The sequence below is a fragment of the Globicephala melas genome, chromosome 9 (genome assembly GCF_963455315.2).
Source record: "Globicephala melas chromosome 9, mGloMel1.2, whole genome shotgun sequence".
NCBI classification, from domain to species: Eukaryota; Metazoa; Chordata; class Mammalia; order Artiodactyla; family Delphinidae; genus Globicephala; species Globicephala melas.
In genome coordinates, this window is record NC_083322.1 from 21,154,418 (window position 1) to 21,173,789 (window position 19,372).

Consider the following 19,372-nt stretch of genomic DNA (forward strand, 5'->3'; position numbering starts at 1 on the left):
CCAGGAGATGTGGTTCTAGGACTCAGAGGTCAGATATGTTGGAACCCTGATGCCTACTTGTCCTCTTGGGATCTGGCCATAGTGTGTTGCCCTACCCCTAGAAATTCTGATTATGCTCCTGCAGTGCCTTCCTGTCTAGTTCAGGTCTCTGAACACTGATCCTCCCTCCCTTCAGACCTCTAACTCCTGACTCTGAACTTAGACTTTTCTTTCTGGATTTATGTGGCCACCCCTCTTTCTCTACTAATGACTCAACACAACCTCTCCCTCCCTCTCCCACACCTTTCTCCCAACCTTTTGTATTCTGAGGCTACCCACAGTACTGACAGCTGTGCCCTTCATGAGCAGGGTGGCTAAAAAGTAGCGGCACAAAATGAGAGGAGGGGGACAAGAGAAGGGAAATGCTGAGGGAGATGCTTCTGAGGTTTCCTTCTTTGTGGGCATTTGGCACTTCTGGCTTCTGTCTACTTCTCTTATTCCTCTGCCTTAGCGGAGGGGCTTAATCTGCTTTGAGAATTGAGAAGTACACAGGGCAGGCTCAGCTTAGCTCCTTCTTTCTTCCACTTAGGTATCACCTGCCCACAGTGAGGGTGTCACCTTGGTCTGCTCCTCTGGGAGCAGGGTCCCCTTCCTACTCCCACTCCTCCCAGCGTGAGAAGTCCTGTCCTGGTCAAATGTTACTTGTGACTGGGTGAACAAGTCAACCTAATTCTGAAACTCATTTAGTATTTAGTATCTCTCACAATAAACAGACTTTATCAGCAATCAACGTGGTATTTCGGTCTGCATCTGCTCACTCTTTTGTTTCATTTCACATCTTGACCAGAAACCAGGATAGGGATTGAGGAAAAGAATAGGAACTTCTCAGAGACCTGAAAAGGAAATAACACTTGTTAAGAGCCAACTGTGTGCCCAGCACCAAGACAGAAGCTTTATGTATGTTCATTCATTTAATCCCTACAACCACCTTCATAGTTTGCATTATTTTCCCATTTCACATAAAAGGAAACTGAGGCTCAGAGATGTTAAGAACTTGCCCAAAGTCTCACAGTTAGACAGTGGCTGATGTCTCTTTGACTTCAAAGCCCAAGCACTTTCCACTGCATTAGACGTTGTCTTTGGGAGCCACCAAGGCACTCCTCAGGGACTGAGGCAGCAGTCTCATCTTTGTTAATACTTCATCCCAACCATCTGCGCTATCAACTGAGCAGCATGCAAGGGAGAAAACCAGGATACATCCAAAGGATGAGGAGTGAGGAGATTATAAAATGCTAGACAAAAAAACATCAAGAAATGTATTTTTCCCCAGATTTCTTGGGGACTTTTGGATAAATGACCTCCCCTGCCCCCCAACCTGTGCTCTGGCTTCCTCAGTTGTAAAATAATTCAATATTACCCAGTCCTCCTTAAGTCAGGCCACATGTCATGCTTTCCTGAGACTGGCCTCAGCACAGTTGTCCTTTTGCCCCCACTTGCTATTAAAAAGCAAATGTATGTCATATGGCTCTGGGTGGCACAAGGAGTAAAAATAATGATAATGAATAATGAATCAGCTTAACAATATATGAAAACCAGAGGTAATGAACTGATGAACAGAAAATGATATTAAAGTGCCAGCCGTAGGGGCTGACCTTTTAAAGAGACAAGCTGACGAAGATGTTTTGATGTGACCCCTGAAGGACAGTCAGCTGGCTGGCTAAACCAGAGTCACTGAGAGGGCCAACAACTCCCCAGATGCCTAGGGACCAGGAACATTTCCAGGAGCTCAAACCACTGCTACCTTCTTCTCCTCCTCCCCGCAAAAAGCTCAGAAAGTGCAAGGGCACCCTACAGGCCACTAAGCACATTCCCAATTGTCCTCTAGGGAAATCTGATGCTGAAAAATGGACCTTGTCCAAAATAGTGGTTCAAGCCAGATAAGGAATTACAGAGAAGACAACCTTCCATGGTAAATACCCTGCCTCCAAATCCCCAATGTCTTCATTAGGGAACTGAAAACACAGGCACACCAGCTGGTCTCAACTGCTTTGAAGCACTGTGGCACAGTGGAAAGAGCAATGCTGTAGGGCTGGCAATAAGAGACTAGCCTTCTAGTCCCCAGCTCTGCCCAATTTTAGCTGGGTGACCTTGGCAAAGGTACTTAACTTCTCTGGACCTCACTTTCCTCATTTGTTAAATGAGGTTTGACTAAACCATGATGTCTTCTGGTTCTGAAATCCTATCTTTCATCTTTGGATTCGCATCTTACATTTAAAGAAAATTAAAGCAGCTTCTTGGGTGTTGTGTTTCTCAGAGATCTTGCCTCTCACCTTTTAAATGTTCTTCATTGGCTTTCCTATCACAAGATTAAACCTGAATTCTTCAGCGTGACATTCAAGGTTCTTTGAGATCAACCCATGCCTATCTATTGTGCCACCCTCCTCTCACTCCCACCAATCATGTATTTTATACTCTGGCTATAATGGACTATTTGTACTCCCCCATAACACTTTTCCTGCAATTTCAAATACTTACTGAGTATGTACTCTGTGCTAGACCTTACATCAGTAAGCCTTTGCACATAATGTTCACTTTGCTTGAACTGCCTTATATTAATTAAGGTAGAGCTCACTCTTGTAACAAGCGAGTTATATAATATCAGTACATTAAAGCGCTAGAATGTTATTTCTTAGTCATATAACAGATCAGTCTGGCAAGCTGCCTTCCACCCAGGGTCCTTCTATTTTGCAGCTCTGCCATTCTCTAAGCTTTAGAGTCCTTTATTTCCAGAGCTAACAGCTGGGAAAGAGAAGGAAGAAAAGGCACACCTACTTCTTTTTTTTGGCTGCATTGGGTCTTCGTTGCTATGTGCAGGCTTTCTCTAGTTGCGGTGAGCGGGGTCTACTCTTCATTGCAGTGCACAGGCTTTTCATTGTGGTGGCTTCTCTTTTTGTGGAGCACGGGCTCTCAGTGCGTGAGCTTCAGTAGTTGTGGCTCGCGGGCTCTAGAGCGCAGGCTCAGTAGTTGTGGCGCACAGGCTTAGTTGTTTTGCAGCATGTGGGATCTTCCAGGACCAGGGCTCAAACCCATGCCCCCTGCATTGGCAGGCGGATTCTTAACCAGTGCACCACCAGGGAAGTCAAAGGCATACCTACTTCTTAACCTGGTCTAGAAATGATGTACATCACTTCTGCTCACATCCCATTAATGAGAACGGATCACCTAGTTCCACCTAGATGTATAGGGGATTGGAAATTGGTTGGGCCAATTCCCAGAAAAAGTTGATGCTATGGAAGGAGAGCATGAGTCTCTGATGGTCAACTAGCCATCTCATGCCCTTCCTTGATTTGTCTTCTTAGCAAAGTCTTATTCCCCTTAAACCTCAGTCCAAGTGCTACCTCCTTTGTGAAGTCTTCTCTGACCTATGTAGGAAGATCTAGGTCCTCCTCTTCCTATGCCTCACTGCACTTTTCCCATTTCCCCATTATGACAATTAACATAATGTACTCTGTGGTTTGCATGTCAGTCTGGACGATGAGCCTTGAGGGCAAGGATATTGTCTTTTCATTTTTTTTTTTTTTTTTTTTTTTTGCGGTACGCGGGCCTCTCACTGCTGTGGCCTCTCCCGTTGCGGAGCACAGGCTCCGGACGCGCAGGCTCAGCGGCCCTGGCTCACGGGCCCAGCCGCTCCGCGGCATGTGGGATCTTCCCGGACCGGGGCACGAACCCGCGTCCCCTGCAACGGCAGGAGGACTCTCAACCACTGCGCCACCAGGGAAGCCCGTCTTTTCATTTTTGTATTTGGAAATCTTAGCATAGTACCTGGTAAATAGTAGTTTTACAATAATATTTAATGAATTGATGAATATTATCAGTGAATGAATGACTGTTACCCTAAGGAAAATAAGCGGGTTTTTACAGAGGAACAAAGACTTCAGTTTTAAAAAAAAACAAACAAAAATTATTGGTGATTCAAGATTATCCATAATGCTAAAAGGAAAATAAGCTTTCCACACAAATGTTACAATTATAATTAATATTTTGCATTATTATTTACTTAGAGTCTGTCTCTTGCATAAGCTCCGTGAGAGTAGGGACCTTATACATATTGTTCTTTGCTCTGACTCCAGCATCTAGCACACTATCTGGCACACAGTAGGTACTCAGTAATTATTTCAGAAAGAATGAATGGATAAATAAATGAATGAAGACTGCACCCTTAATCCCATGAGCCATATAATAAGTGCATGTCTTACATTGCAAGAGGAAAGTGTCGATGGGGTGGTGAAAACTTACACTACAACTAGAAAAGCAGAACAGAATCAGGACTTTACCATCATTACCTTGTACAATCTATGTCATCATCCTCTTTATATAAAAAGATAGGGCTTCCCTGGTGGCGCAGTGGTTGAGAGTCCACCTGCCGATGCAGGGGACACGGGTTCGTGTCACGGTCTGGGAAGATCCCACATGCCGCAGAGCGGCTGGGCCCGTGAGCCATGGCCGCTGAGCCTGCGCGTCCGGAGCCTGTGCTCTGCAACGGGAGAGGCCACAACAGTGAGAGGTCCACATACCGCGCAAAAAAAAAATAACTAAAGATGAACAGGTCTTCCCTGGTGGCGCAGTGGTTAAGAATCCGCCTGCCAATGCAGGGGACACGGGTTCGAGCCCTGGTCCGGGAAGATCCCACATGCTGCGGAGCAACTAAGCCCGTGTGCCACAACTACTGAGCCTGTGCTCTAGAGCCTGCAAGCCACAACTACAGAAGCCCGTACACCTAGAGCCTGTGCTCCGCAACAAGAGAAGCCACTGCAATGGGAAGCCTGCGCACCACAACGAAGAGTAGCCCCCGCTCACTGCAACTAGAGAAAGCCCGCATGCAGCAACGAAGACCCAACACAGCCAAAACTAAAAATAAAATAAAATAAAATAAATAAATTTATTTTTTTTAAAAAAAGATGAACAAACATTATTGGAGGAAACTAAAATCTCAACGGCAATAGTTGCCTGTGAGTAAATGAGGAGAAATGGATGTCTCCAAAATGGTTGCACTATGAAATAGCCTTTGTAAATTGGTTAATGAGAGAAGCAGGAAGCAAGAGTGCAGACAATTACAGAGTCGTGACAACTGAAAAATACACTGATTGAGAAGAGACAAAAACATGTTTTTTATAGTTTTTGAAGAGGTATGGAGACACTTTTTCAAATGTTTATAACACATTTATTCTCCTCATAGGTCCCATGTGACAAAGTTTGGATTAGACATTACAAATGGCTTCCAATGGACTACTTGCCAGACTTTGTCATGGGAACCATCTGACGAGCAGAACAAAGTGCAAGTGCATAAGCAACTTCCAATGAGAACCTCTGTATGGGCTTGGCCCAGGTATCTTGAAACCCTGGGAAGACCTAAATATAAACAAGTAAGTTTGCAGTGTGGACTGATTTGTGGTGGTACCAAGGTTGATGCTGATCTTGACAGGTGGACTTTTTCTAGGAACTGACCAAGATGTTAATGGTAGGTATAGGCATTAAGTGACCTAAAAATAGGACGGTACACTTATTTTGCAGACCTTTGATGATATACAAGCATGGAACCATTGGCCTGCCCTGAGGAGCTGTCTGTCTCCCCTTGTGGCAGAAACTGCTATGAGCTCAGCACACAGCTAGACTAAACTTCCTAGCCTCTCTTGAAGTTGGGCAGATCCATGTGCCAGAGTTCTGGCTAATAGGATATGGATGGAAGTGATGGGTGCCAGTTCCAGGTCTGGTGCATGAAAAGCCTTCTGTGCAATACACGGCAGGCTCTTTCCCCACCCACTGGCTGAATGGAGAGGATTCTGAAAACCTAGAGGAAGCTAGAGCATATCTTGGAAGAAGACCGTGAAATACTGCATAGGATTGACCTCTACATTCCATACCTCCCCACCCCTCCCAATCTATATCGTACTATGACAAGAGCGATATATTTTTATTGGGCCAAACCATTATATTGAAGTCATTTGTTATAACAATTAGCCTATCTTGACTAACACAACCCTATTTCCCAACTTTTTTCCTGGTCACAAGTAGGAAGAGAGACTAGGGTGAATTTCGGGAGTCTCAGTCCACAGCTACAGAGGATCAAGACAAAAGAAGGTATCAGAGACAAAGCTCAGCATCAGGGAATATCACATTTAGTGGGATTCTGGAGTTAATTTTAAAACTTAGACATTCCCACAGAGCTGAAGCCATGCATGTGAGCCTCTGCTTATCTAACCAGTCCCTTCTGGACGTTTTCAAACTCTTGGGAGAACAGTGAATAACCATTTCCCGACCATAGTTAACATATGAACCCCCAATATAGTCTGTTTGATTTTATATGCTTAGGGTCTAGTCAGATAATACCACATTTAAAACCTGTTTTACTTTTGCTTTTTGCTAAACATAGTAATTAAGAAGAAGAAGAAAAAATCAATTAGTAACTGTGTTTGAAGGTGTATATATATATATATATATTTTTTTTTTTTTTTTTTTTTTTGCGGTACGTGGGTCTCTCACTGTTGTGGCCTCTCCCATTGCGGAGCACAGGCTCCGGACGCGCAGGCTCAGCGGCCATGGCTCACGGGCCCAGCCGCTCTGTGGCACGTGGGATCTTCCCAGACCGGGGCACGAACCCGTGTCCCCTGCATTGGCAGGCGGACTCTCAACCACTGCGCCACCAGGGAAGCCCGAAGGTATATTTCTTATGTGATTATGCAAGGTTTGGTTGAGCCCAATACTAATGGACAATTATGGGGGAGCCAACCAAGCACTGGGGCAAAAAATGAGGTCTTTTCGTGCTTGCCTGAAGATGTTATTGGGAAACTTTTGTTTACTTATCAGACTTTGGAAATTAAATCCTTCTTCAAGTAGCCTCGGGTCTTAAGGACAATAAGTAAAGATGTGCTGACTGAAAACATTTTAAAAAACAACTTGTTATAGCTTTTAAAATAACAAGGGATAAATTCAGCTTAAACCAGGGTATTCCAAAGTCATTTGGCCTGCTCAACAGAAACACCAAGCTTAAAAGCTGGATTCTATAGTTCATCTTTGTGCAGATGCTGTACCAAGTGAAACTTAGCAGGGGCCTGGGACAAGAGTCCTAGAAAATGCTAGATAGCTTCTACCTGTAAACCGAATCCCATTATAGGAAAGAGGCAATTGATCTCCCTATCCTGGGAGTGCAGAGAGAGAGGGATGAACTGGGAGAGAGTTAGGGCCCAGGGGGATGAAGAAGTAAGAGATTTAGGAGAAAGTCTCATTTTTTGTAAGAGTCCCTTAGGGCTGAGATGAAAGAATCGGTCTTGGGATAGTACTTTTCTTTTCAAGAAATATATTCTACTGCCCTATATTCAAGGGGTGCAAACTAAGCTATGATGATCCTCATCTCTTCCTGAAACTTCATCTTTTATCCATCTTCCCAAGGCGCTCCATTCCTTTGTCTTCCCACCTAAAACCCCTGGCTACAGTGAGATAGCCATGAGCAGACCTGGTACTTCTTGAAGCTCATCACCAGAGCTATGTCAAAATCACGTAGGAATCCAGCAGACAAACAGGTGGGCTTAAGGAAATGTTGCTAAGGTATGGTTAGGCAACTGAGTATCCCCCTCAAGACAGGATCTGTTGATTAACACAAAGGATGTGCGACCTCCTTGTATATTCCCTAATCAGAGCCCTCAGGACTTGGCAGGAGTTCTTAAGGGATCTGTGTGGCCATGTAGAACTATGTTATATGAGTGCTTCCCAGCCTCTTCTGTCAGTGATCTCATTTTTTCCCCCAAAGCTATATGCTTTGAAAGATTTTTAACTACTAAATAAATCACATTTATAAAGAAAATATATTAACTTTTTATTAGGTACCAGGAATTGCATTAATGAGTGCTTTACATAGATCATCTAAAATCCTCAAAGAGTCTGAAAAATAGAAATGAATAGCCCCATTTTACAGATGAGTAAACTGAGGTTCAGAGATGTTAAATAAATAGCTCAAGTCTTATTGCTAGAAACTCAAATTTTTTTTGGCCATACTGCACGGCTTGTGGGATCTCAGTTCCCTGACGAGGGACTGAACCTGGGCCATGACAATGAAAGCCTGGAATCCTAACCACTAGGCCACCAGGGAACTCCCTAGAGACTAAACTCTGATTGGTCTTACCTCCATACCCACATTCTTTCCAACAGACTTTCTCTACCCTATAGACAACACACACAACCAACCAGAACTTCTTACTGTGAAGATACAGTCTTTACAATGAGTTAGTGTGGCATAATCTCCCCCATCTTCCAACCCCCTGCTCCCCACAAGAATAAAGAAGCTTTGCATTACTTAGTCAATCTGTTCAGGCTTTATTGTGAATAAATACACAATGTCCTTAGACTTCCCTGGTGGTCCAGTGGTTAAGAATCCACCTTCCAATGCAGGGGATGTGGGTTTGATCCCTGGTAGGGGAACTAAGATCCCACATGCTGCGGGGCAACTAAGCCCACAGGCCACAATTACTGAGCCCTCACACTCTGGAGCCCGTGGGCCACAACTAAAGAGCCCACACGCCACAATGAAGACCCAGCGTAGCCAAATATAAATAAATTTTTTTAAAAAGTATATATATATATACATATATATATGTGTATATATATATATATATATATATGTCTTCTAGGCTTTTTTGAAGTATTGGACATGGTTCAAGTAATTTCATTACTATCCTTATAGAGCTCTGAGATCCCAGAAAACCAGAATGGAAACTGGAGCTGGCAGTTCAAAACAAATGGAAATTGGACAGAGGGAGTGCAGAACACAGATCCAGGCACAGACCTCCTCTTCTGGGATTCTCCCACCCCTTTGATTCTATTGAGTATTCAGTGACATACCACTGGCTGGTGTGAAGCAGGGAATCCTTCGGGAACACAAAATTTGGTGGGAACGGGGGAGTCATTAAAGTATGCCAATCTAGAATGAGTGGCAAAAGAAGGGAAGAAAAAAGAAGAATGAGTGAAGAGGGAGAGGGACATGGAGAGAGGCAGAAGGAGGAGGAGGAAGGAAGAGAAAAGAAGTAAAGAAGGGAGGATATGTATAAAGAGGAGGGGAAAAAAGAAGAGAAAGGGAAAAGAATGGATGACCGTTTACATTGTCTTTTCTTGTAGCTAGTGGTGACGTCTTCACCACCAAATATAGTAACCCCCAATGGAGGTAATAGGCAAGGGTTGCTAGGTCCACCAGCAGTGCTATTGTGGAAGAACTATTTCCTCAAAGGGACCTTTACCACCTCCCCTACCCAACTGGTAACTTGGAAGCCAGAATCTTTGAAAATTACAGTATAAATGGAGAAAAAGGATATTACTAATTCCAGTAGTAAAATGAAAACTGTTAGTCCAGTATCCTAAGGTTAAGTTCTGTCCTGCTATGCAGAAAATTCACAACAACTCCCTTGTCTTTGTGATAGCTTAAAAACAAAATAACAAAAAAAACATGAAAAACAAACAAGCAATAATAACAAAAAAAACCCCCTCTGGGTATCCAGAAATACAAGGCAACCTTGAGCAAAGTTTAACTGACTTGGGTACTTAATTGCTGTAAAATGAGAGTGTCTATTTGGAGATTTAAAAAATAACTCATTTTCCTTAGAAACCCAAATTCTTATTTTTAATAATGAAATCCTGTAACCTAGTTGCTTATATTTTCAATGGATTATTTAGTTTACTGTAGCTAAAAGATAAGAGTTAAACATCAACCAAAGAGAATAGATGCATACTTTTTCCTCACTCTAGAATTTAAACAGTACTCAAGAAACATCTAAAGATCCATCTATTCTGCATCCAAAGAAAATGCTCTTCCTTAATTTTTTACTCTAGAGTTTAAAGTGGGTTTTTTTTTTTGGCGGGGGACGGGGGAGAATAGAAGGTGAAGGGAGAGTTATTTTAAAATGCCATAAAAAAAAAAATGCCATAAAAGCGTCTTCCGTATTTGAACTCCCAAAATGTTCTGACTGTCTTTAAGAAGTGTTAGCAAAAAGATCTGTCTATTCATAGGTAAATTCTGGCTAATGACTAGTTGCAGAGTACCTTCTTCTGGGCCCAGTCTCTGCTAGACTTCATATTCCAGAACGTTCTGCCCTGATTGACCTCCCTCAGAGATAAACATGAACTCCTGCATCTACTCCCTAAAGAGGACAAAGCCTCAGTCTTAATCCTCTTATCCTTTACACAGGATAAATGCTGTCTCCTAGGTGCCAGGCAACAACTCAGAGCCCCTTTATCTGAACATTCAAAGTAGGGATAATCATTTTAAAACAGTGCAAGTAGTCAAGTTCCCATTTAAAAAAACCCATTTTTAAATAGGCTGTCATCACCTTCACCCAGTGATCAGTATTACTCACTTCATTAGTAGTGAGACAACCAGACATTACGTAGGACCTAATACGAGGCAGTAGGAAGTATACGGCATTACCCTATGAAGAATTCTTACCAAAATGTTTAACCTGATTCCTATCAAGCCTTGATCTAACTTTGAGCTTACAAGAAATACAGAGGACAGAAGAACAAGTTTAACAACACCATGAGAAAACAGACAAATCCCGCAGGTGGGACATTCTGCAGAACAATTAGCCCAGAATCGTCAAAAAGTCAATGTCAATGGGGGGTGGGGGGGTTGGGAGGTGGTGGGATGAACTGGGAGATTGGGATTGACATATATACACTAATATGTACAAAATAGATAACTAATAAGAACCTGCTGTATAAAAAATAAATAAAATTCAAAAATCCAAAAAAAAAAGATTACTTAGAGATAATGGAGATAAATCCAAAATACAGTCAGCTAAAAGAGTTGAAAATGGATGCCTCTGCAAAAGTGGAAATGGGGGAACAGGTAGTGCACTGCCTTCTGGTTTCATAGAAAACCTTATAATACTTGTTATTTCTTTAAACCATGCATATGTATAACTTTTGTTTTTAAAAGAATATAAGTTTCCTGATGGCAGGGACCATGAGAGTCTTGTTCTATTAAAATCCCCTGTGCTCCACCTGAAGTAGGTGTTCAAAAAGTATTTGTTATTCAAGTAACTGAAGTCACTGTTCTTGAAGCTCTAAATGGCTCCTTGTAAGGCACAGCATTGAGATCACAATGCTCGTGATGCCTCCAGGGACTGCAGGCAGGGTCTGGCCCCTGCAAACTCCTCTCCCTGACTCTTCCTCTAGTGCCTCTTTCAGGTGCTCACATGCACATTGTTCCTTCCTGCCTCAGGAAATTTGCACATGCTGTTCCTTCTACCTAAAAAAGCTCTTCACCACCATCACCTCGTTCTCTCCATAAATCGGTTAGACTTCAGCTCAGATGTCACTTCCTCCAGGGGATCCTCCCTGTCTCTTGTCTCCCTCTCTTCACCAGCCTGATGGGGCCATGGTAGGCCTATCCCAGGATCCCCAAGGACCTTGTAGGTTATGTTAAGGCATTTACTCTTCTATCTAGAAGAGAATAGGGAGCCACCAAAGTGTTGCCAGCCAGGGAAGATAAGATCAAATATGCTGGTAGGTCTGGGGCTCAGAGAATTGTGAACAGCAGCAGGCAGCTTACCTGGGACACAGATGACTTTTGCTCAACAAACAGTGGCCTCATCCTACCTCCCCAGGGTACCTCCAGTAATTCCCTATGGTAGTATTTTCCAGAATGGGGCACGACTATCACCGGGGGCTCTAGGGATAATTTTAGTGGCATATAACCAAATATTTTTCAAAGATTAACATATTTATTTCAATGGGGATTCAAAAATAAAACTTGCATTCTAACCGCCGCCCCCCAAAAAAGAAGTCAATGTCATGAAAATAAAATGCATGTGGGTATGGTGTGAGGAGACAGGTCTAGATTAGGAGCCTTAAGAAACATAACAACCAAATAAAATATGTTTGAATTAACCATCTTTAAAAGTCATTTGGGAGGAGGGGGAAATGGAGAGTTATTCTTAAAGGGTATAGAGTTTGTTCGGCATAACGAAAAGGTTCTGGAAATCGTGGTGGTGATTACACAATATTGTGAATAGACAATGCCACTGAACTGGACACTTAAAATGGAAAATTTTACAATATGCATATTTTACCACATGTTTTTTAAAAAGAGATTATGGGAACAAGTAGGGAATATTTGAATGTGGGTGGATATTACATGCTATTGAGAAATTGTAGGAATCATGTGAAGTGTGAGAATGGAATTGTATTTACCTGATAAAGATGTGTTTATTATTTAGAGATAAATGTTGAAATATTTAGGGGGGAAACATATATGTTTCTGTAACTTGCTTTAAATTACTTCAGCAAAAAAAAGAAGAAGAAAAAGGAAAAATGGAGAATATATGGAAAAATTTTAGCAATTGTTTGATCTAGATGGTAGATATTGGATGTTCATTATACTGATTATTCTGATTCTTTCTATGTATTAGAATTTTGCAAAGAAGAAGGGAATCATGAACAAATCACCTTTCTATAAGACACCATAAACGATGACTGGAGATCTGAATTGGAAATGTAAGTTACTCTAAGGTGATGCTCTCTGGTAGGCCAGACTTTCCAGGGTAAGGAGGTGGGTGGCACAGGAAGAGTGTTGGTGGTCAGAGTCACATAACCCTAATAGAGGTGTTACATATGAAAAGCAGCTGAAGAGAAAGTTCAAAAGGATGAAGAAAAAGTTTCAACCCAAAATGGGAGGGCAGGAAGTCTGCACAGAGAATCATTGCTCTCAGCTGTAACTGGCTTTCCTGTTACCCCTGTGTCCTTCCTTGGGGTTTGGGCTGCTTAATTGCACTGAAAGGTCAAACTGTTGCAGTTATGGGAGCTAAACAGAGAGGAAAAGGATTGTTTTCACCAAAGACACTGCAGGTCATTTTCCTTCTACAAAACTACGCACCATAAAGCAAGTCACTAGGTTGTATCTCTTCTATACAGTTTTGAAGTTCATCTCCATCCTCATTTTTCTTCATGAACAGAACTTTAGTGTACCCTGACTAGAAATGCATTCAGAAGAGAAGGGAAGAAGACTTTGAAAAAAGAACCACGCAAGGCACTAATACAGTAAATGCATGGCTTCCCCTGCCTAAAATACCTGATAACATCTGCAAAGCACTTCATTTATACCAACAATTGTAACCTTGCCATAAAACACAAATTGCTTTAATAACTCTGCAATTTCCTTATGGGTTAAAATCTTACTCAGCTTCTTCCAATGGGTCTTTGATTTTCATGGAACTGTGAAACATTCTTACTCACTAAGGCATTCTGCTCAGGTTTGGTTTGACCCTGTCTTCTCCACTACCTACATATCTATAGGTATCTCTGTCAGGAATCTTCCTCTGACTACAAGCTTCAAGGACAGGAACATCAACCTTCTCTCTATCCTCTCCTTCCTATTCTGCAAGAGGAGACAGTACTCTAATTGCAGGCAGAGATCCACATTTACGGTGAGTAGGGTCACTGGGCCTTTCGCATCCCCCTTCTTCTCCCCCATCCCTTTCCTTCCCTCTCTTTCCTCCTTCGTGGTGGCCTCAGTGTTAGGAGCGCAATTCTCCCTCACACCATGAAGTTCAGCTATTTGGTTAGCCTACATTCTCTCAAATGCTCTCGACTGCTCTCTTATTACACACCCAGTGGAGGGTGATAAAATTGCAAGACGCAGGTTTGGGCTTAGGGCAAGGAAAAATGCCCCCTAAATCTTCTATCTTGGCTATGAGATCTAGGCCAGTTTAACAGAGAGCACTGCATTAGCATTTTAGGTGCAACCCGATTAACAAAATGTTACATTATTATTGACTCAACTGTCAGGGCTAACAGTGGTACCTGGGCTAAGCCTGGGTTTAGGCATTCTTTTATCCCTTGTCCTAATAATGCCTTTATCTATCTATCTATCGATCCATCCATTTATCCATCTATCTATCATCCATCTTTCTATATATGTCTAACAGCTTTATTGAGATATACATCACATACTATACAATTCACCCATTTAAAGTATACAGCTCAAAATTTTTTAGTATTTTTAGAGTTGTGCAAACATAACCACAATCAATTTTAGAATATTTTGTCACCCCCAAAAAGAAACCTTGTACCCATTAGCAGTCACTCCCCATTTCCTCCTAACCTCCTCTATCAAACCTCAGCAATTAGGCAATTGCTACTCTATTTTCTGTCTCTATAGATTTGCTTTTCTGGACATTTCATATAAATGGAATCAGGCCTTTTTCACATAGCATAATGTTTTCAAGGTTTATATCCATGTTGCAGTACTTCATTCCTTTTCATCGCCAAATAACATCTATTTTATGGATATACCATATTTTATTTAACCAGTCATTAGCTGATAGACATTTGGGTTGTTTTCTCTCTTTCTCTCTCTCTCTCTCTTTTTTTTTTTTTTTTTTTTTGAGACTGGAACAGCACAATCTTTATTCAATGGCCAAAGAATGGAGAAGCAGAAACGTAGTTTGCAAATCAACTTCTCCAGACTGTTTCTAATTTTAGACTATTATGACTACTGCTGCTATGACCATTCATGTGCAGTTTTTGTGTGGACATATATTTTCATTTCTTTTGGTTGTATATGTAGGAGAGGGGTTGCTGGGTTATATAGTAACTCTATGTTATAGTCTTTTGAGGAGCTGCCAGACAGATTTCCAAAGTGGTGTATCATTTTACATTCCTATGAGGAATGTATGAAGATTCCAATTTCTCCACATCTTCACCAACCCTTAATACTAAACAAAGCCCCTATTTTGACATTTTTAAATGTACAATTCGGTGGCATTAAGTATTTACATAATTTTGTGTAACCGTTACCACTATCTCTTTCTAAAACTTTACCATCATCCAAAACAAAAACTCTATAACCATTAAGCAATGATTCCCTATTGGGCCCCAAATGTTTTTAACAACTTTATTGTGCTGTGAAAACTCTGCCTACCAGTCAGGACAATAGTTTGGCTGCTGCAAGTAAGAAAACTAGCTCTATCTTGATTTGGTCAGTCGCTTTCAATTTAGATCTGGGGTTTTTTGGCCAAAGAGTTCTCGCCCTGTGGGTGAGCTTGTTAAACCTAATATCTGGAGGGAGACCAATTTTAACCACCTTAATGACTGATGGGACTTACTAATCTTGATCTCCAAGGTATTCAAATGGCTTGTGGCAGGCTTATTAAGAAGTCAGTAAAAAGTAAGTCAGGGCCACAGGCCCTTGTAAAGATCTTATTGGAGGCAAACTTTGTTCCAAAGATAGCTGGAAGATGAATTGTCTAGGAACAACTTCATTTTAAGTGACCAAAAATAATAGTGCCTGGGGAGGATGAGACATGATTCTGGCTTGGAACAGTAGACTAGGACCAAAAGATCAGAGCCGGAAATTCCAAGTTTCCTACTGCCTTTTCTTTCACAAATTAAAACATTTAGTGAGGGTAGGGATAAACTTTGTGATTTCCTTTCTTCATCCAACAAGTTCAAGATGTTTAGAACATGATGCTTATTAGACGAGACTCAATCTGCAGTTCACAAATCCAAAGTAGCAATAACTCTCAAAGCCCAGGCAGATACTTCCCAGATGCATGATGTCAGTCACAGGAAACAGCAGGATGGAAAAAGAATAGGGAAGATTTAGTGAAAATCACTCCACCATAAATACAATCTAAACTACATGCCCTATTTGGGGACCAGCGGTGAGACAAATACTTGAACACAATATGCTATTCCAGGGAACTGGGGCCCAGAAGAGGCTGACTGGCTTACGCTGAAATCCAAGAAGAGAGCTAAGATTTAGTACCCTTGTTTCCTGATACCTGGTTTAGTGGTTTATTTTTATCAGTATCTGCTGGTATTCTGTGCTTGGAGTGCATAAGGGAGATGGTTCTCAGAGATTCTCTATGAAGTTTTCATCTGGTCAGGGGTGATCTATCAGTACCTTTACCTCAAATTCACTTCCAATTTAGTCTTCATATCATACTTGTTCAGAACCCAAATTCTGAACAGTTCAGAAGAATGAGGGGATCAGTATCCAGACCTGCTACAATATATTATCTAAAATGTCCAGTTTTCAACAAAAAAATTATGAGACATTCAAAGAAACAGGAAAGTATGATGTGACCCATACACAGGAGGAAAAAAGCCATCAACAGAAGCTCCCTGTGAGAGGGCCCAGATATCCAACTTAGCAGACAAAGACTTCAAAGCAGCTATCATAAATATATTGAAAGAACTGAAGAAAACCATGCTTAAAGAATCAAAAGAAGGAAGGGTAACAATCTCTCATAAGATAATCAATAAAGAGATGGAAATTATTATTGTTTTTAAAAGAACCTAATGGATATCCTGAACTTGAAAACTGTGATAATAGAAAAAAAATTCACTAGAGGGGCTCAGCAGTATATTTGAACTGGTAGAAGAAAGAAGCAGCAAACTTGAAGATAGAAAGATAGATGATAGATAGATATTATTTGATCTCAAAAACAGAGAGAAAAGAGGATGAAGAAATATGAACAGAACTTCAGAGGAATGTGAGAATCATTAAGCACATCAATACATGCACAATGGGAGTACCAGAAGGAGAAAGAGAAAGAGAGGAGCAGAAAAATATTTAAAGAAATAATGGCTGAGGGCTTCCCTGGTGGCGCAGTGGTTGAGAGTCCGCCTGCCGATGCAGGGGACGCGGGTTCGTGCCCCGGTCTGGGAAGATCCCACGTGCCGCGGAGCGGCTGGGCCCGTGAGCCATGGCCGCTGAGCTTGCGCGTCTGGAGCCTGTGCTCCGCAACAGGAGAGGCCACAACAGTGAGAGTTCCGCGTACTGCAAAAAAAAAAAAAAAAAAAAAAAAGAAGAAGAAGGAGAAATAATGGCTGAAAACTTCTGAAATTTGATGAAAAACATTAATCTACACATCCAAGAAGCTCAACTAATCCCAAGTAAAATAAACACAAAGAGATCCACATTCAGACACATAGTAAAAATGTTGAAAGTGAATATCTAGAAAACAGCAAGAAAAAAACCCAACACATCACAAACAAGGGAACCCAAATAAGACTAATAACTGACTTCTCACCAGAAACAATGGAGGCTAGAAAGCAGTGAGATGCCATATTCAAAATGCTGAGGGGAAAATCCCTGTCAAATAGGAATCTTTTATCCAGTAAACTATTTCTCAAAAATGAAAGTGAAACAGAGACAATCCCAGATAAACAAAATCTGAGAGAATTCACTGCTAGCTAGAGTTACAAGAAACAAGGAAGTTCTTCAAGCTGACTCAAATCCACACAAAAAACCAAAGAGCACTAGTAAATATAATTATGTAATTATAAAACACAGTATATCAATATATATTTTTCTCCCTTTTTTCTCTTAAATGATCTAGAAAGCAGTTGTATAAAAGAACATATTTGATAATGACAGCACAATGGAGGTGGGTGGGAACAAAGCTGTAGTGGAATAAGAAATGAGTTACAAGATGGTAACTCAAATCTGCAGGAACAAACGAAGAGAACCATAATTGGTAAATAAGAAGGTGATATAAAAAACTCTAAATGTAACTTGCTTTCCTTTCTTTTCTCAACCTTAAAAAATGACATAAGATTATATTAATGAATAATTATGACAGTGTATTATTCAGTTTGTAACAAAACTATAAACCAGTTAGACCTAACAGACATCTATAAAATGCTCCAACCACCAACAGCAAAATACACATTCTTCTCAGATGAATATAGACTATTCTCCAGGATAGGTTATATTCTAGATTATAAGACAAGCCCTAATAAATTTAAAAGATTTGAAGTTATACAAAACATGACTTCTGACCACAATGGAAATAAATCAGAATCAGTAGGACAAGGAAATTTGGTAAATTCACAAATATGTGGATATTAAACAATTCACTCCTGATAACTGATAGGTCAAAAAAGAGATTACAAAGGAAATTAGAACATACTTTGTGATGAATGAAAATGGAAGCAAAACATACCAAAATTTATGGAATGTACCAAAGTAGTACCTAGAAAGAAATTTATAGCTGTAGATGCCTATATTGAAGAAAAAAAAGAAAGAAAAAGATCTCAAATCAATAACCTATTCTTCCATTTTCAGAAACTAGAAAAAGAAGAGCAAACTAAACCCAAATCAAGCAGATGGAAGGAAATAGATTACAGTGGAAATTAATGGAACAAAGGATAGGAAAAACAATAGAGAAAATGAACAAAACCAAAAGCCACTTCTTTGAAAAGATCTACAAAATGACAAACCTTTAGCTAGACTGACCAAGAAACAAAAGAGAGAAGATCCAAATTACTAAAATCAGAAATAAAAGAGGACACTACTACCAACTCCACAAAAATAAAAAGGATAAAAGAGCGAATACTATCAACAACTGTATGCCAATAAATTAGATAACTTGGATAAAATGGACCAATTCTTTGAAAGACAGAAACTACAGACTTCCCTGGTGGCCAGTGGTTAAGAATCCACCTGCCAATGTAGGGGACACGGGTTCGAGCCCTGGTCCAGGAAGATTCCACATGCCGCGGAGCAACTAAGCCCATGCACCACAACTACTGAGCCTGTGCTCTGGAGCCCATGAGCCACAACTACTGAAGCCCGCGTGCCTAGAGCCTGTGCTCCGCAACAAGAGAAGCCACCGCAATGAGAAGCCGTGCACCGCAACGAAGAGTAGCCCCCGCTCCACTCAACTAGAGAAAAGCCTGTGCCAGCAGCGAAGACCCAATGCAGCCAAAAATAAATAAATTATAAAAAAAAAAGACTACACAAACTATGCAAGAAGAACAGAAAATCATAATAAACCTGTAACAAATAAATTGATTGAGTTAGGAATTTAAGACTTCCCACAAAGAATAAGTTAGGCCCAGATGAGGTCACTGTTGAATTTTACCAAAATTTAAAGAAATAATACAAAATTTTCACAAACTCTTCCAAAAAATAGAAGAGGAAGTAACACTTCCAACTCATTCTTTGAGGCTGATGTTACCCTGATTCCAAAGCCAGACATCACAGGAAAAGTACAGAACAATATCTCTTATGAATAAAAATTGTCAACATTATACTAGCAAACTGAATCCAGCAACATATAAAAGTGACTATACACTTAGAAGAAAACAGGACAGAGCTTTACAACATTGGATTTGGCAGTGATCTCTTGGATATAATACCAAAGGCATAGGTAACAAAAGAAAACATAGATTATGTCTAGAAATATAGAAAGAACACTTACAACTCAATAATAAGACAAATAACCCAATTTTAAAATGGACAGGGAACCCTCCTACCCTGTTGGTGGGAATGTAAATTGGTATAACCATTATGGAGAACAGTATGGAAGTTCCTTAAAAAACTAAATACAGGACTACCATA

General features: G+C 40.8%; 1 protein-coding gene and 1 long non-coding RNA gene across 2 annotated transcripts in view; one reads left to right on the top strand and one right to left on the bottom strand.

Moving 5' to 3' along the window:
• MKLN1 (muskelin 1) overlaps positions 1 to 19,372 on the bottom strand; it is a 357,649-nt gene that overhangs the window by 220,389 nt on the left and 117,888 nt on the right. The window lies entirely within an intron of this gene.
• LOC115851683 (uncharacterized) overlaps positions 1 to 19,372 on the top strand; it is a 59,436-nt gene that overhangs the window by 35,254 nt on the left and 4,810 nt on the right. The window contains exons 3-5 of the long non-coding RNA XR_009565264.1: positions 5,216 to 5,402; positions 12,432 to 12,516; positions 13,315 to 13,445. This is a non-coding gene — a long non-coding RNA (uncharacterized lncRNA). The remainder of the gene's footprint in view (positions 1 to 5,215; positions 5,403 to 12,431; positions 12,517 to 13,314; positions 13,446 to 19,372) is intronic.